Here is a 14,133-nt window from a genome sequence, read left to right on the forward strand (position 1 = left end):
GCCGAAACGGCCATCCGGATATCCGAATCAAACATCCGGATGTTCGGAACGTTGTTATATTCTTAGTTGGCTGATATGACGTAACCATTTTTTCGCGACCTTTTACAAAGTGTAGTATTTTGTTTCACTTCCTTTTTAATTGAATGTTACATTTAAAAAAAAATCTGTATTGATTTTTTTTTCTATGTAGAAATTATGACTGTTATCGATAAATTAAGTGCGTATGATACTTACGATTTCAAATGAAATGAAAATGAAATTCATCGCTGATTGTCTCAATTCCTCAATTAGTGCTATAATACACAATAACACTTGCTCACATTTGTGAAAAGAAAAATAACACCCGTAAAAAAATTAAAAGTTTCCATTGTTCAATAACACGCATACAATGTACACACGATGACCTTTGACAGGTGTGTAGCCGGCTTTTCAAAAAGAATCTGCCAATCTTTGATGTTTACCAACATGTAGCCCTGGTTTTTTAATTCGAATCATCAAAGAAGTTGCCGAAACTTACATGAATTACACACATTTTAAGTGTTCATAAGTGAAAAAACTGTGAAAAACATTGTTGTTTTTTTAAATGCACATGTTTGATTAATACTAAAGGAGAAAGTTATTTTGTCGGATAATAATCGTATCAATTTCAATAAAAGCTGTGATAATTAAAATATTATTATTCGTAAGTGCATTTCTTGATTTGCTTATTTTATTTCTGCAGATTTTTCATTTTCTCAAAATAAGGAGTCGACGGGTTGGTAAGCTGAAATATATGTAAAAAAGCCCAATTAAATATTTAAATTTGGACATCAAAAAATGTAACATCGTTGCCGATGACAATCGCACGGGACTTAGAATATTCATCTTGAATCCTACAAAACTTAAATTTGTTTGGTGTTTAATATAGATTAACAACAAGTGTCATACCCGACTCGTAATTATTATAGTAATTATTGATTTTTTGTGGTCTGCAGAGATTATAATGTGCATTGTCGAACTAAGGTACAATATACAAAATGGTGTCAACACCATGTATACGTCGATTATCTCAACGCATGTATTTATCACATTTTCTCAATAATCTGAAATATTTTATACGAATATTCGGATCCGAAAATCGGCTCCGGACACCGAAACATGATCCGAACGTTCAGATATCCGGACTCCGAATGACATCCCTAATTTTTATGCTCCCCGAAAAATTTCGGGAGAGCATATAGTTGCCAGGTTGTCCATCCATCCATCATTCCTTCCTTCCGTACGTATGTCCCAAATTCATGTTCCGCCCATAACTTTGTTATTTAAAGTCAAATTTTACAATTATTCAGGGTTCCCACGCTACCGGGAAAACGGGAAAAGTCTGTGAGTTTCAAAATCGCGACTCCCGGTCGTGAAAACGCCGGGAATTTGCTCCGTCCGGTAAAAGGGAATAGTCCGGGATTTAGTCTGTACCGCTAAGGGAAGTAATCGATATTGAACAATAGGGCTGCCGCTGAAGCAACGTCCATTTCCTGGTTTGGATTATTGATGTTTTCTTCCCCCGAGGATGGTTTTAACAAGCTATCTTGGTAGTTTGAACATTTTACAAATCAAATTCAGCTTTTTATACGGCAAATGCTGTAATGGCTTTGAAACCTCGCTAGAAATTAACGGTGAAAACGAACAAAAAAATAATAAGCCGGAGCACTTGAATTTACCTTGAATTTACTGCACAGTCGTTCAGTTGATTCAGCAAATATGTCGTCTGCGCTAGTGCGCCAGTTGCGAGACAGAGAAATAGGAATAGGAAAAAAAATCACCAAACAAATTACACCTTATACATTTGGATCTGACTGGCATCAAAAAATGACATCTTTTGTTATATATATGAGCCACCCCATGAGAAAACCAGCGAAGTGTGTTTGTGACAAGCATGGATCCAGATGAATCCTTCACATCTGCACAGTCTCATAAGGATCCATACTGTCTGCCTAAAGCTTGTGTAACATTTTTAAGATCTGAAAGCAAACTTCATGGATCCTGATGTGACTGCATGGATAGCCAAGCTTGTCTGGATCCATGCTAGTCACACAAGTACTTTGTTGGTTTTCTTGTGGTGCTGCTAAAACATATGTTATTACTTTGCTGAAAATTTAATACAAATATAATTGCCTCGTTTCTCATTTACAGTTAAAGTTTTGTTATGACTGATCCATGTTTAATAGTTTTATGCCAATGTTGTAAATATATACTGTTTTCATTAAAATGACAAAACTCCTACAGGCCAATTAAGATTTGTCATTCATGCAAGTAAAATGAACAATATTTTTATATGCCCGTTTGAAAAACGGGACATATTATGTTTTCACCCTTTATGGACTGGTGGGAAGTCTGGAAAAAACCAGAAATTCTCAAATTGAAAAACCTGGAATTTAAAAAAAAATCCTGGAAAAAACCTGGAATTTCACTCCTAAATAATAGTGGGAACCCTGATTGTTTCACATAAATGATCACCATATTGAGATGACGTGTCACACGCAATATTTGGGTCGCTCCCTTGAAGGTCAAGGTCACAGCATGACCTTGCAGCAAAATCATGTCTGTCCCATAACTTTGTTATTTGAAATCGGATTTGACAACTATTTCACAGAAATGATCACGATATTGAGATGACGTGTCGCCCGCAAATTTGGGTCACTACCTTGAAGGTCAAGGTCACAGAATGACCTTGCAACAAAATCGTGTTCGGCCCATAACTTTGTTATTTAAAGTCGGATTTTACAACTATTTCACAGAAATGATCACGATATTGAGACAACGTGTGGTGCGCAAAATTTGGGTCGCTACCTTGAAGGTCAAGGTCGCAGCATGACCTTGCAGCAAAATCGTGTCCGGCCCATAACTTCTTTATTTGAAATCGGATTTTACAACTGTTTCACAGAAATGATCACCATATTGAGACGATGTGTCGTGCGCAACATTTGGGTCGCTACCTTGAAGGTTAAGGTCACAGCATGACCTTGCAGCAAAATTGCGTCCGACCAATAACTTCGTTATTTGAAGTCTGATTTAACAACTATTTCACAGAAATGATCACCATTATAATTGAGACGATGTATCATGCGCAACATTTGGATTGTTTTTACACTTTGAACTTTGTCTGTGACATAACTCTGACACTACAAGAGGTATACCTTCATGTGTCCAAAACCTATTCGGGGAGCATCACCCGGTCCAACTGGCTCTTGTCTTGGATTGTAATATGTAAATAACTTTATTTGTTCACTTCTTGATATTTTACTTTTAAATATATTTCCAAAATTTTCATGAAAATTAACATGAATATGGAGTTAATTTATGTCAAGTGAGTGACTCTACCCATGCAAAAGGTGGCATTTACTCTGAACTGATCAGTTCAAACTTGAAATAAATAAACTTCTATCAATTCTTGTGGCTTCATAATTTCCATGCACAGTACATAGTATTGCCAAGTTGTATAAATATGCGATTCATTTTTAGCTCGACTTTTCTATGAAAAGGGGAGCTATCCTACTCGCCCCGGCGTCGGCGTCGGCGTTGGCGTCACACCTTGGTTAAGTTTTTCGTACCACCCCACTTTATTTCAGAAGTATTACAAGTATGGCTTTGAAACTTACCATACTTGTTCACCATCATAACCTCCATCTACAGACAAGAGTACATAACTCTGTCAAGGTTTTTGACAGAATTATGGCCCTTTTTTGACTTAGAAAGTGTATTGAGCTTGGTTAAGTTTTTTGTACCACCTCACTTTATTTCAAAACCATTGGAGGTATTGCTTTGAAACTGACCATACTTGTTTACCATCACGACCTTCATTAACAGACAAGAGGACATAACTCTGTCAAGGTTTTTGACAGAATTATGCCCCTTTTTGACTTAGAAAATACATTATATATAATGCTCATGGCCATTGTTCACTTTAAAAATACAGAGATTCTTGTATTGCCTTTTACTGCAAAAACTTTTTTTATTGGCAAGCAATAAAAAAGTCGAGCGCGCTGTCTTACGGACAGCTCTTGTTCCCATTACTTTCAATTTTTACCACTTTGAAAATAGGATGTTGTATTTTTAATTGATTCCTGCAAGCTGGATTTATTCTCTTACTTACTTGGCATTTATTTATCATATAAATACCTAATCTCGCACCCAACCTCTTCTTCATGAGCTGTTTATTTTTTTCTAGAAGTATCTATGATGTCATCAATTTGCGTGCATAAATGTTAGGTTTCTGACAGACATGTCTGCTGCTGTTACATGAAAACATAGCATAGGAAAGGATATTGACATTACCGTATATATTTTATTATTTAGTGTAATTTCATACAAATTGCTTTTACCTTTGAAAGTCCTGTATAGATACACCATTAACTAATTGTGAAAATGAATATAAAAAAAAAATCTTAAATGCAGGTACCTGTATCCTGTAGAGTACTTCAATGTCAGTGATAATCATAATTGACTGTCACTTCATTGACTAAACGAAACAGTAGAATTTCATAGATTCTTGGAGAGGTTTGAGATTAGGTTCCTTATATCAAGAGGCCATGTCAGTTTTACAGAAGAGGGTCATGCAAATAGAGCTGTTTTAATTGTATAATTTCAGCCAAATTTTACAGAAATGTTTAATAAAGAGTAAAGTGTACATATATGTAAAGAATTTTTATAAAGATATATTTTTATTTACACTAAAAGACCTCCTGAATGCTTGAGAACTGGTTTGTCCACGATAATGATATCTTCCATATTTGGTCAAGGTCGTTGTTGTAAAAAATTAATTCAAACATATTTCCTCATACAGCCCTTATTATTAAATTGATGACTTAGTGCTTAATACGGACATGCCTATGGAGGTCCTTTTTCTTATGGTTCAGTTATGGGGTCATTTGAATCAAGGTCACCCATGTCAAAATAGATTTTCACAATTTTGCAGGTGTGTAACTTTTTTCTATTTGCTGATTTTTTTTAGCTCGACTTTTCTATGAAAAGGGGAGCTATCCTACTCGCCCCGGCGTCGGCGTCGGCGTTGGCGTCACACCTTGGTTAAGTTTTTCGTACCACCCCACTTTATTTCAGAAGTATTACAAGTATGGCTTTGAAACTTACCATACTTGTTCACCATCATAACCTCCATCTACAGACAAGAGTACATAACTCTGTCAAGGTTTTTGACAGAATTATGGCCCTTTTTTGACTTAGAAAGTGTATTGAGCTTGGTTAAGTTTTTTGTACCACCTCACTTTATTTCAAAACCATTGGAGGTATTGCTTTGAAACTGACCATACTTGTTTACCATCACGACCTTCATCAACAGACAAGAGGACATAACTCTGTCAAGGTTTTTGACAGAATTATGCCCCTTTTTGACTTAGAAAATACATTGAATATGGGTAAAATCCACTTATTGCCTTAACCCTTTGAGATATTGCTTTGAAACTTTTAATGCTATTTCACATCATTACCCCCATCTGTACGCAAGAGAAGGTAACTCTGTCAAGGATTTGTTTTAAAAATTAAGGCCTTTTATCGACTTACAATCTTGGTTAAGTTTTTAGTACCAGTCCACTTTTTGACTGAACTGTTTGAGATATTAATTTGAAAGTTGGAATACTTGTTTACAATCATGATTCCCAAACATGTCCAGGAGAAGGTAATTCTGTCAAAGATTTTATTTGAATTATGGCCCTTAACTGTCAATGTTTTGTATTATAGGCAAGCACTAAAAAACTTAAAAAATCTAAAAAAATTCATTCCTATCCACTTGTTCACTTTACCATAAATTATGTCATATAAACATTGCTGTAATATTCAAGGGTATCAAACAACTAGTTATTTTATCTTACCAGCCCTCTTTTGACTTAAACATTTCAAACTTTGCTGCAGTGTTCAAGGGTATCACACAATTCAGTAAAATAATTCTTCACTAAATATCTTAATGCTCATGGCCATTGTTCACTTTAAAAATACAGAGATTCTTGTATTGCCTTTTACTGCAAAAACTTTTTTTATTGGCAAGCAATAAAAAAGTCGAGCGCGCTGTCTTACGGACAGCTCTTGTTTATATTTGGAAGGAACATTGAGAAATCTTTTTCCTTTGGATGTAGGGTCAATATCAACAGTGCTAAAACCCATACAGTCTTTATTAATACCCTTCTGCAAAGCAGATAGGGGATTTTAGGAATGGCCTCCATCTGTCTGCCTGTCCTGCCTCTGTAATACTTTCAAGTCCGCTCCATAACTTTTAAACAGATGAAATTTTTTTAAATAACTTGGCAGTGTTATTGCCCTTGACTTAGTAAAAAAATGCAATTTTCAACTTAGTTAAAGAAGTTTTTGACCAAGAGTCATGAAACTTTACAGAAATTTTGCTCAGCATGTGAAATTATGCACATGGGGTTTTGCTTGTAGTTTTTATTTTGTTTTGTCAAAGTTAACCTTTTACCCCATGAGAATATTGCAAAAAATGGCCGTTTTCATTGAAAAGCCTCCTGTAACAAGTTCAAACTGCGCAATGAAACTATGAAAAATGCTTCAATACTGATGAAACTTGGCACAAATGTTGACTACACCATAGCCTCTGTAACAGCATGCTCAATTGTAAATTTCCTGTTACCATGGCAACGGGGGGACGTCTTAAAATTGCCAAAAATCACTATTTTGCATTGTTTTTTTTCCATCAAAACTGATTTCAAAGTGCTGCAATGAATTGAGATAGAGTAAAAGGCTTTTCTGCGTCGGTTACTAGTTACCCTAAGATCGACCTGAGGCCATTTTTAGCCTGTCACATGTCCAAAATTTTCTTGGCAATGAGGGGGACTCAGCTCCCCTTCAAACCCCCCAAAAAGAAGGGGGCACATCCCCCTTCTGGCAACCCCCTGATGTAACATTTGGATCGGGGACGGCGCCGAAAAAGTGGTCACTTTTTTAACAACATTTCTCAAACGAAAACCAGTGTTTGGGGCCTTAATAGGGCATTTTTTCACTGTTTGAGGCCTCAAAAGGGGGGAGGGGGATAAAAAGCCGTCGAAACACGCTTATATGAGGGAAAAAGTTAATGCCCTTGACTTACTAAAAATTGGCAATTTTGGTCAGCATGTGTTGTTATGCATCTGGGTTTATACTTATGGATTTTTCCAGTATTTCTAGAGTTATTGCCCTTGTACTAAAGCTAGAGTTATTGCCAGTGACTTAGTAAAAACCGTTCAATTATGTGGTGTTATTTGTTCCTTGAGTGCAGCAATGTTTCAACCAACTTTACAGGAATAATGATCAACATCACTGTAAAGCTATGCATCATGCATAGCTGAAAAATTATTTGACCTGAAACTTTACAGAATATTGATCAGCATGTGTACTTATGGACCTTGGGGTTGCTTGTTGATTTATTCAGTATTTGTTAAGTTCTTGCCCTTTACTTAGGAACAGATTTTTAGTTTTCAACATGTGGCACATGCAGCCCAAAAAATATTTGATCTAGAGTCATAAGATTGGCAAAACAGTGGAGTCTGGGGGAACCTGTGTCCTATGGACACATTTCTAGTTGACAGATGTATTTCATATTTGGTAGGCATATAACTTACATGATACTCTTCCTCTTGATTGAGAAAGGGGTCAGGGTGTCAAGGTCAAGGATTCCAAAAATATATTGCTACATGTTTGCTTATACAGCCCTTTTAGATTGATGTTTTTTATATTTGGTATGATGATAACTTGCATGGTCTTATTACTTTGGATTGAATTAGGGGTCAGTTTGGTCAAGGTCATCAGTGATAAAAAATTTTTTTTTTTTCATTTTTGCTCATACAGCCTTTATTTATTGACAGATATTCATATTTGGTAGGAAGATATCTTGCATAGTTTTTGGATTGAGTAAGGGGTCAGTGGGTCAAAGTCAAGGATGCCAAAAATAGATTTTCATACATAGCCTTTATTTATAGCCTGAAGTTTTTCATACTTGAAAGGAATATACATTGTACCTTGGAAAGTCCAGTGCTGGGAGTCACAAAGTCAATGTCACTTTTTAGCTCACCTGTTACAAAGTGACAGGGTGAGCTTTTGTGATCGCTTTTCGTCCGACATCCTTCCGTCCGTAAACTTTTGCTTCAAATGACATCTCCTCATAAACCACTAAGCCAATTACATCCAAACTTCACAGGAATGTTCCTTTGGTTGTCACCTTTAAAAATTTTTCAAAGAATTTAATTCCATGCAGAACTCTGGTTGCCATGGCAACCGAAAGAAAAAACTTTAAATATCTTCTTTTAAAGAACCCAAAGAGCTAGAGCTTAGCTATTTGACATGAAACATCTTCTAATGAGTGTCTACCAAGTTTGTTCAAATAAAAGCCCTGGGGTCAAAATTGGCCCCGCCCCAGGGGGTCATTGATTTTCCCTATATGCATAAAGTAAAAACTTAAAAAATCTTCTTTTAAAGAACCCAAAGAGTTGGAGCTTAGATATTTGGCATGAAACATCTTCTAATGAGTGTCTACCAAGTTTGTTCAAATAATAGCCCTGGGGTCAAAATTGGCCTCGCCCCAGGGGGTCATTGATTTTCCCTATATGCATATAGTATAAACTTAAAAAATCTTCTTTTAAAGAACCCAAAGAGCTAGAGCTAAGATATTTAGCATGAAATATTTTCTAGTGAGTGTCTACCAAGTTTGTTCAAATAATAGCCCTGGGGTCAAAATTGGCCCCGCACCAGGGGGGTCATTGATTTTTCCTAAATGCATATAGTATAAACTTAAAAAATCTTCTTCTTTTAAAGAACCCAAAGAGCTAGAGCTAAGATATTTAGCATGAAATATTTTCTAGTGAGTGTCTACCAAGTTTGTTCAAATAATAGCCCTGGGGTCAAAATTGGCCCCGCACCAGGGGGGGTCATTGATTTTTCCTATATGCATATAGTAAAAACTTAAAAAATCTTCTTTTAAAGAACTCATAGAGCTAGAGCTAAGATATTACGCATGAAACATGTTCCAATAGGTGTCTTCTAAGTTTGTTCAAATAAAAGCCCTGGGGTCAAAATTGGCCCCGCCCCGTGGGGCATTGATTTTCCTAATATGTGTATAGCAAAAACTTAAAAAACCTTCTTCGAAAAAATCCCAAATAGCTAGAGTTTAGATATTAAGCATGAAACATCTTCTAGTAAGTGTCTACAAAGTTTGTTCAAATTAAAGCCCTGGGGTCAAAATTGGCCCCGCCCCGGGGGTCGTTGATTTCCTTATATGTGTATAGCAAAAACTTAAAAAATCTTCTTTGAAAAAAGCCAAATAGCTAGAGTTTAGATATTAAGCATGAAACATCTTCTAATAAGTGTCTACCAAGTTTGATCAAATAAAAGCCCTGGGGTCAAAACTTGCCCTGCCCCAGGGGTGTCATTGTTTTTAACTATATGTGTATAGTAAAAACTTAAAAATCTTCTTTTAAAAAACCCAATGAGCTAGAGCTTAGATGTTTAGCATGAAACATCTTCTTATGGGTGTCTACCAAGTTTGTTCAAATAAAAGCCCTTGGGTTAAAATTAACTCTGCCGGGGGGGGGGAGAGAAGGTCAATGTTTTTCCTTATATGTGTATAACAAAAACTTAACATCATGAAACATCTTCCAATGGGTGTCTTAATTCCAACTTTGTTCAAATAAAAGCCCTGGGGTTTAAACTGGCCCCGCTTCGGGGGCCTATATACAGGTGAGCGACCTCAGGGCCATCATGGCCCTCTTGTTTTATATAGCCTTTTTTATTTTTTTTTAACCAATGTCTTATATTCACAAGGAACATACCTAAGGTTGTTCTTTAAGTTCAGATATACCGTCCTTAACTAAGTGAATTGGTTATAACTTTAATGCTTCCCGAAGGGAGAGCATATAGTCGCTGCCTTGTCCGTCTGTCCGTTGTCTTGTCCGGAGCATAACTTGTAAACCCTTAGAGATAATTTGTTTAAACTTCACACAGTGGTAGGGGCATTGAATCTGAGTGCAGTTTCAAAGAACCATAACTCTATTTTGCACCATTTTTGAATTATCTCCTCTTTTAGAAAAATCTTGTCCTGGACATCACTCTTAAATTATATGAGATATCAAAATGAAATTTTGTAGGTTGTTAGATCTCAATGGGTAGCTGTGCAATGCACAAGAAACGTAACTCTGCCTTGCCTAATTTGGAGATATTGCCCTTTGTTCATTTTTACAATTTGAACTTTGTCCGTAACATAATTCTAAAATTATAAGAGATATCAACGTGAAACAATTTGTAGGTAGATAGATCTCATTGCGTAGAAGTGCAGTGCAAAAGAACCATAACTCTGTTTAGCCCTATTTTTATATGCCCGAAAGAATTTTGGGCATATAATGTTATACCCCCTGGCGTACATCTGTTCGCAATTTGGTTTCTGGAGCATAACTTATGCAGGGCTCACGCTGTCGGTCGCCATAGTCGCCATTTGCGATTATTTTACAAGATTGGCGATTATTTTTGCATTTTGGCTACAAAATCTGGCGATTATTTTTTACTTCCAACAGTGTCTATATAAGGTGTAAAAATCGATAAACAATGCAGTAGACCCAATTAACACCAGCGGGGTGGATTTAATTGAGTGTCAACTTATAATCGGTCACGCGCTGCTTACTATATTGCCCGAGGTGATAAAAATTCATGCGAGCTGTAAAATTGTATAAGAAATTTAAAGATATTGTCCAGCATTATAATAGCCATCAAGTGTCCGTCAATTAGCCACAAAAAATCGTCTTAAAATTGATAAACTGGATATTGACCAACCCAAAATTTACCGTAAATTGCAAATTTTGATTTTTTTTGTTTTAAGCTGCTTGACTAAATCGCCAGTGGAAAACAATGATAAAATATTCAAAAAGTATTAACTTCCAAATAACTAATTGCACAACAACCAAAATTGTGAATATTTTTTCAGAAAACAGGAAAAAATCCGATTGTCACATATTTTCGCGACGCCGATAATTTTGATATTTATTTAAGGGTGAAAATAAGCTATGTTCTGTTTAAAAATCTGAACTATTATGGCAGAAAATTTGTATTACATTGATGATGATGACATTTTTCAGTAAGTTATTCAGAAAAAAGGCTGCATTCTGTGAATGAGTTTGCAAGTGTTATTTCTATAGGCTAATATGACCTAGATCTACTCCAGCTCTAAATTGACAGAGGTTATAGCTGACAAAATTTGATTAGAATAAACAAAAGAAAAAATTAATTGTCTGATAACAGCATTATGTAAAGTTATAATGAATCTTTAATATTATTGTTATACGGTAATTCTACTATATAACATGTTCTATAATAGCAATCAAAGTTGTGGTTCTATGTAAAAAAGGTAGTTATCAATATACACAAATGTATCAGTTTATTTGAAAATCCTTATAAAACTGAAAAAGTTTTATATGGAATGTTTATTTAATCAACTGCTTATGTTGTTGATGGCTAAATCGTGAATAGTCCGCTGAACTTTTGGCTATTATTTTTTTAAGTTTAAAATATTGGCTATTATTTTATTTGAGCCAGTGTGAGCCCTGCTTATGGATGATTGTTCATATTGGGTAAAAGACCCCTATTGGTTTTGGGGTCACAACGTCAAAGGTCAAGGTCACTATTACCTTTAAACTGAAAACAGTTTACCATAGCATAACTTTAGTTCCATTTGGCCCACAATATTCAAACTTCATAGGATGATTGTCCATATTGGGTAGAAGACCCATATTGATTTTGGGGTCACAAGGTCAAAGGTAAAGGTCACTATTACCTTAAAACTGAAAACAGTTTCTTGAGCATAACTTAAGGTCCATTTGGCCCACAGTGTTTAAACTTCATAGGATGATTGTCAATATTAGGAAGAAGACACCAATTAATTTTTGGGTCAGTGTCACTTTTACCTTAAAACTGTAAACAGTTTTTGCTCAATAATTTCAGTAATAATTAACATACAGCTGTGAAATTTTATAGGATGAACAGCCATGTCCAATGAATGACCCATATTGATTTTAGGGTCATAAGATCAAAGGTCAGGGTCACAATGACCTTAACGCTAAAAATTGTGCTTTCTGGAGCATAACACAAGTTTCATTTGGCTTACATTTATTTGTGTTCAAACTCCCTAGGATGATCGCCTATAAATTAAATAAAAAATCCATATCTATATTGGGGTCACAAGGTCAATATCAAATGACCTTAATATTGTAACTATCAAACTTTATAGGATGATCATTTATATCGAGTACATTAATTATATGCCTTAAAAAGTTTGCTTATATTATGTTATATGCCACCAAGGGCATATTTTACCCAGTTTTTTATGTAAATAAAATAATTAAAAATAATAAAATTATAAAATGACAAAAAGAAAATGCAAATAATAATAATTATATTTCCATGTATGAATGTGTGTATGTTATCTATTATAATGTTTTATGATAAATTCTTTATTTTCAGATTTAATATAATGTTTTGAAATCATAATGATATTGTTAATTACCTAACTGCTTATGTGTGAAAAGCCATAAGGCATATTTTTAGTAAAGTTTATCTAAATACTTAAATATCACATATGTCAGTCTTTTTGACACTTAAGAAGATTATTTCACTTTTAAAAATCTTTTACTCTTATCAACACCTTTAAGTTTAGGTGCTATTTAGTTATAATACTTTGTAGCTTTTAGCAATTAATTCTATGAGGAAATTGCATAACATACAGGATATGTTTTATACCTTTTTTCATGAGATAATTTTTATCCAGATAAGCATCATGTAATACTTTTCTATTTTTTCTACTTGAAAACTACTGGTTGGAATTAAAAAACAACTTCATACAATTGTCAAACACAATAAGGGGAAGTGCAGTGCACAAGAACCATAACTCTATCTAAAGTAATTACAGAGTTATTGCCCTTTATTACTTTTCCATTGCATTCTTTTGTCTGGACCATAACTTGAAGACTAATTGTTGGAATTCATTATAACTTCATACAATGGTCAAGCACATTGAGAGGAATTGCAGTGTTTAAGAACCATAACTCCATCTTGACTTATTACAAAGTTATTGCCCTTTGTTATTTTCCTTGTCTAGAGCATGACATGAAAACTACTGGTTGGAATTCAAAACAACTTCATACAATGGTCAAACACAATAAGGGGAAGTGCAGTGCACAAGAACCATAACTCCATCTTGACTAATTACAGAGTTATTGCCCTTTGTTACTTTTCCATTGCTTTTTTTGTCTGGAGCATAACTTGAAGACTAATGGTTGGAATTCAATATAACTTCATACAATGGTCAAGCACATTGAGAGGAAGTGCAGTGCACAAGAACCATAACTCTATCTTGACTAATTACAGAGTTATTGCCCTTTGTTACCTTTCCTTGTCCAGAGCATAACTTGAAAACTACTGTTTGGAATTGAATACAACTTCATACAGTTGTCAAGGACATTAAAAGGAAGTGCAGTGCACAAGAGCCATAACTCCATTTTCCTTGTCCGGAACATAACTTAAAAGTTACTGGTTGGAATTCAAAACAACTTCATACAATGGTCAAGCACAATAAGAGAAAGTGCAGTGCACAAGAACTATAACTCCATCTTAAGTATTTATAGAGTTATTGCCCTTTGTTCCTTTTCCTTGTCTTTCTGGACTTATTACAGAGTAATTCAATAAAACTTCATCAATGGCCAACCACATTTAAAGGAAATGCAACATACAAGAACCACGAATATCTTTAATTGCCCACAACCATAACTCAATATTTCAATTCTTTTACAAGGTATTCTGTTACTAGTAACATCCTCATTTCTGAAGCAGTCTTGTGGGGGTATTAATCACATTTAGTGATGGTTCTAGTTTAAATTAATAATACTTGAGAATAATATATATAGAGAGACAAAAATATTAAGTTAAGACAGAATTAAAAATTAGAATCTTTAGGGTGACGGAATTGAGAATTAGAACTTTAAAGAATTAAGAATCTTTAGGGTTATTAAGACAGAATTAGAACTTTTAAGAATTAAGAGTCTTTAGGGTTATTTAGACAGAATTAGAACTTTTAAGAATTAAGAATGATTACAAAGAATTGGAATTTTTAAGAATTGTTAG

General features: G+C 34.7%; 1 protein-coding gene across 1 annotated transcript in view; it reads left to right on the forward strand.

Annotated features, from left to right (window-relative positions):
* Positions 1 to 6: 6 nt before the first annotated feature.
* The window catches only part of LOC132728301 (fibrocystin-L-like), a 32,390-nt gene continuing 18,263 nt past the window's right edge, over positions 7 to 14,133 (forward strand). The window contains exon 1 of the mRNA XM_060713932.1: positions 7 to 1,568. The gene's annotated coding sequence lies outside the window, so the exon portion shown is untranslated. The remainder of the gene's footprint in view (positions 1,569 to 14,133) is intronic.

This window comes from Ruditapes philippinarum, unplaced genomic scaffold, assembly GCF_026571515.1.
Source record: "Ruditapes philippinarum isolate M1 unplaced genomic scaffold, ASM2657151v2 ctg2554_1_1_1_1, whole genome shotgun sequence".
Lineage (NCBI taxonomy): Eukaryota > Metazoa > Mollusca > Bivalvia > Venerida > Veneridae > Ruditapes > Ruditapes philippinarum.